Source organism: Aulonocara stuartgranti, assembly GCF_965226115.1.
Source record: "Aulonocara stuartgranti genome assembly, chromosome: 3".
NCBI lineage: Eukaryota > Metazoa > Chordata > Actinopteri > Cichliformes > Cichlidae > Aulonocara > Aulonocara stuartgranti.
In genome coordinates this window covers 77434943-77440448 of record NC_138941.1, presented here as the reverse complement: position 1 = coordinate 77440448, position 5506 = coordinate 77434943, and positions in this window count along the sequence as shown.

The window sequence follows — 5506 nt, the reverse complement described above, 5'->3', positions numbered from 1 at the left end:
CAGTGTAGCTGCACCACAGAGCAACACTGCACAGTTCACTAAACACAGATGTTTACATTTTTCATTTATTTTTATTTTGGAAACATTTGCACTGTTATCAGTATTTGCACTATTTTATATTATTTTTTGACAATCTTTAAAGTCATTATTCAACACGTTGTTATTGTTAAATAAATATCGTCAAATAATCGAGATCTCAATGTCAGTGAAAATAATCGTGATTATCATTTTTGCCATAATCGAGCAGCCCTAGTTTAAAGAGTGTCCTCCTGTTAGAGAAACACTCTGACTGTTGAACAGATAGTTCAGTCTGTACATGTCTCTCTTTCACACAGAAACATGTTTTCAGATTCATGGATTCAATCAGTTGATGTTTGAAACTGTTCTAAATGATTCCTTGTAAACTTCTTCCTCTTCAGTCCTTTAAAGATGGAAGCTCCCATTATTCCAGGATCCACATGTTGTTTTTCTGTCTTTTTACACTCAAAGTTTCAGAGTGAATATCAATATGTTGTTTTTCTCTGAAGCTCAGTTCACAACCAGCTCCTCTGCATTTTCAACAAGTCTGAGCTCATTAAAATGAATCCAAATGTTTGATTTCTCTTTCTTAATGGGATGTTTCCAAACTCTCCACATCTTTTACTCATTGTTGGAAGCTCATCATTTCAAAATGTTTCAGCCATATAAGCTGAAAATATTGGCTCAATTGTTTTGAATGCAGTTCAAGCAGAAAATGATTGTATTGTACTGAGGGATCATAATGCATGCGGCTTATCTAATAAACAGCAGACGCTGATTATTTGAAACTAGTCTTGTGTTTTTCCCATTTTGAACAAGAACAAGAACATGGTGCAGGATGTTGGTAACAGCTTCGTTATCAAACTCTTAGAAACATGTAAATATCTGTGTTTAGCACTGCGTATGTTGTGTATCACTTTAGTTTGTATGAAACATGAAAAATATCACAAAGGGTCCTGGTGAAGAATATGCTGGAATTTGGTGACAGAGATGCTCTGTATCTCATTGTACAACTGTATAGTGACAATAAAGGCATTCTATTCTATTCATTCTATTCTTTGACGTCAAACTTTTAGAAGCCGTTTCATTGTTTATCATGCAGCTCTAGTTTGATAAAACGCTGCATCAAAAACACAGGAAATAATGTCACATGTTTATTTCCACAAAGCAGAATGAGTCTATTGCTGACAATAAGTGATGTACAAACAGAGTGAGCATTTCTGAGCCCCCCAAAATAAACTGAGTAGTTCACTAAATGAAAAATGGACTGTGAGCTCAGTTCCTTCATCATTAGTATGTATTATATATGTCTATGTATTTTATTACTATAATATATATCAGGTACCACTGCTGCTAGTTTCAATCATTGTGCAAATGTGCTGTTTATAAGGTTGGAAACCTGCAGTCAGCTAAGACTGAAGAAGTCACCTGGATCAGTGACCAAACGTTTCTCCCACTGAAAACGTCCAGATGAGCAGAATCAACCTTTTGGGATCAGCCAGCAATGCAGCTGTCAGGGTTGCTGGGTCATTGACCCAGTGGTTTCAGTTTGTTCATGTTCAGTTTATTTTGCCACATCAATGTTGTTCTCACTTCCTGTTTTTCCCGTATCAGCTCGTCTCTCATGTCGTTAGCCAGATTATGTTCAGCTGTGTACTCACCGGTCTCTCATTATCATCCGCATCAGTCTGTGTATTTAAGTCCTCAGTTTCCTCCAGTTCTTTGTTGTGTCATTGATGTTGATGTTGTCTCTCCGCATGTATGTTCAGTTCAGTCACCCAGTCAGTCATTTCAGTTCATGTTCTGTTCATCCAGCCTACCTACAATAAAACACCATTAACACCATTATCCTGCACCGTGAGTCCAGCGTTTGGGTCATGTCTTCCTCACCTCCACACACGACATGCCTGACAGAATGACACGACCCGTGAGCGGCAGGAGGCAGAGCTCTCCTTGTGGGCAGAAAAGCTTAAGGAGAGACAGACGCCCGTCATTAGATTTACTGCAGAAACTGGATCAAACTGGATCCAACTGGAGCTCTTGTTGGGATCCAGGGTGCAGCACGTCTGTGCTGAGCAGAATGAATAAAGCCAATAAGATGTCTCTGTATGAGGAGGCGGGGTCACAGGAGGTTCACAGAAACTCTGCAGCAGCATCATCAGCTCACATGGAAACTTTGATGATTCACTTCTGTGGTGTTTTTACAGAAACACGTCACAAAATTAGCTCCGCCTGTTTTGTGTGTGAGCTTTGAGTTTCTTGTCTTCATCCTGGATTCTTGTGTTGCTGTTTTTACACACAGCAGATATTTCCTGGTTGCTTCCTTGATGATCACATGAAGCTTTCTGAAGCTTGGATTGAAAACGCTTCATTACTCAAAGCTTTCCAACACAGGCCTCTGTGCTGCCATCTAGTGGAAAAACATATGAAGTGCAGCGTGAAGCTACATTTATTTATAACATACTATAACCCATATAACTATATGTATAGTGTATTATGTAGGTTTTAGAACTGAGAGGTAAATTGCTGATGGCCTGGTTTTTATTTATGTTCCCCATGGTTCACCAGCTCTCACACAACACCAATGATCCACGTCCTTATAAACCTCCGAATCAGGTCCTGAAGCAGTGACGTCCTGAGTGAAGACCTCACTGATCACATGACTCTGGTCACCTGGACTCAGTGTTTCTGAAGCAGTGTGCTGGGTTTTTAAAAATACGTGGCTGCTGCCTGATGTTGGGCCCACAGAGGAAGACGACTGACTCACTCGCTCTTCTTCACTTCCTCCTTAAACATGTGGAAGGAGAGCAAAGTGCTGCCAGACTCTTATTTCTGACAGGAACAGAAGAAACCACAGCAAACTGGTCCAGTTCTTCATCTTCATCACAATCTATTTATTTCTGATGGTGTCTTCAGTCTGAGGGTTTGAAGTTTCCATGTCTGTGTGATGTGTGGTGTGAAGGCTGCTGGTTAAACTGGGACGCACTGTTTAAAGCACTGAGTGCTCATAGAGAGATGCTCCATGAGTCCCATACGAATTACCCACGTCTCCCACTGGGGAATTGTAGAAAAGGGGAGAGGCAAAAGGGGTACACTGTATTTATAGGGTTGCACCAAAGAAGAACAATGAGGAGGGGCTCTAACTGATAATAAATATAACTACAGGCTTGAAGGTATACAGTCAGGTATAAAGAACACATTTTGTGAGAAGTGTTGTTTGTTTATTTACAAAGTTTGCTGTTTCAGTGATAGTTGTACATCACGTTATATCACTTCAAACAGAGGTGATCCAGTAATGCTGCACCAATGAATTAGACTAACTGTTCACGTTAGCTGAAGTTATTAAGTCAGCTAAAGAGTTGGATGCTGTGTAAGACATAAATAAAGCTAAAACACAAAGGTTTGGACATGTTGCCCTACTGTAGGGGTCTCTGCAAGCATACAGGGCTCTGACAGGGTACAAGATGACAACTTTGTCAAAGCTGAACCAGGGCAAACTACCAGGGTTAAGGGTTAACTACCAGGGTTAACCAGGGTTAAGTTTAGCTTTGCAGTTTTTATTATTATATATATACAGTGGGGCAAAAAAGTATTTAGTCAGCCACCGATTGTGCAAGTTCCCCCACTTAAAATGATGACAGAGGTCAGTAATTTGCACCAGAGGTACACTTCAACTGTGAGAGACAGAATGTGAAAAAAAAATCCATGAATCCACATGGTAGGATTTGTAAAGAATTTATTCATAAATCAGGGTGGAAAATAAGTATTTATTTAAATTAAATATTAAAATATATATTTATTATTATCATATAATAAATTCATAGATAATTATGGCTTATCATGTACTCAGAGTAAATTCATTAAAGTTGTGAAAGCCATTCCCCCTGCAATGATTCAGATGGCTAAAGCCAGTTTAACCTGTTCTTCCTCTATAATTTGTGAGCCGTCCCTAATTATTGATGATCGTCAATTTGAAGGAAAGACATGCAAAATTCTAACCAAACAACTTTTTCCTTCTCAATTAAAAAGAAAATATTTGTTTAAAGATTATAACTCGAGGTTTTTGACTGAGTATCTTTCTTTTCCAATTCCACCAAAAGCAAAAGAAAATCACTTTAAAATCTTAAATGCCATATACCCGTCCAACGACTGTCTTCACAAGAAATTCAGTATAGATACGAACACACTTTTTGCAACAGTGATATTGAGACTACAGAGCACCTTTTTTATTCATGTGAGAGTTCCAGATGTTTGTGGGATGGTTTTCAGTCCTGGTTAACCTCTAAAAATATTGACTGCCCTTCTCTAACCTTTCAAGTAATTCGATTTGGCCTACAAACAGAAAATAAGAAAATAGAATTTGGGATTAACAACTTGTTTATAGTTGCAAAATTTTTCATTCACAAATGTCGCTTCTTGAAAATTACTCAGATTTTTGCTTTAAAAATGAAGTCCACCTATTGAAGGCTTCATTGGACAAGTAACTCCTTACTTGAATTTTTGATGCAGCTTTTCAACTGATGTACAGATGTACTGATGTTGATGATACTATTTAAGGCAAGGCAAGGCAAGGCAAATTTATTTGTATAGCACAATTCAACAACAAGGTGATTCAAAGTGCTTTACAGAGACATTAGAAACAAAAACAAATAAAAAGCATGATTTAAAATTGATTAAAACAAGCAAACAAACAAACTAACTAAACACACACATTTCACACCTGTTCGCGCGATCTGAACCCTTATCGTAAGGGGAGCTACCAGTCCTTCTGTGGACGAGCTACTTTCTATTTTAAATTCCCTGAATTTAAAATACTCTCTAGACCCAGTCTAGACCCAGCTGGGGAGCTACCCAGAGCTCTAAACCCACTTAAAAAAACAAACAAACAAACAAACAAACAAACAAACAAACAAACAAACAAACAAACAAAACAAAACAGTATATAAAATCAAAACAGATAAAATCAGAAACAGATAAAATCAGTAGTTAATGTAAGTTTTGAAATTTAAGCTTAAAAGTGTGGATTTGGTGCTTTATTCAAATGCAGCTGAGAACAGGTGAGTCTTCAACCTGGATTTAAATAAACTGAGTGTTTCAGCTGATCTGAGGCTTTCTGGGAGTTTGTTCCAGATATAAGGAGCATAAAAGCTGAATGCAGCTTCTCCGTGTCTGGTTCTGACTCTGGGAACTGATAAAAGACCGGATCCAGATGACCTGAGGGATCTGGAAGGTTCATACTGGGTCAGGAGGTCACTGATGTATTTTGGTCCTAAACCATTCAGAGCTTTATAGACCAGCATCAGGACTTTAAAGTCTATCCTCTGACGGACAGGCAGCCAGTGTAAAGACCTCAGAGCTGGACTGATGTGGTCCACTTTTTTGGTCTTAGTGAGGACTCGAGCAGCAGAGTTCTGAATGAGCTGTAGTTGTCTGACTGATTTTTTAGGTAGACCTGTAAAGATGCTGTTACAGTAATCAAGCCTACTAA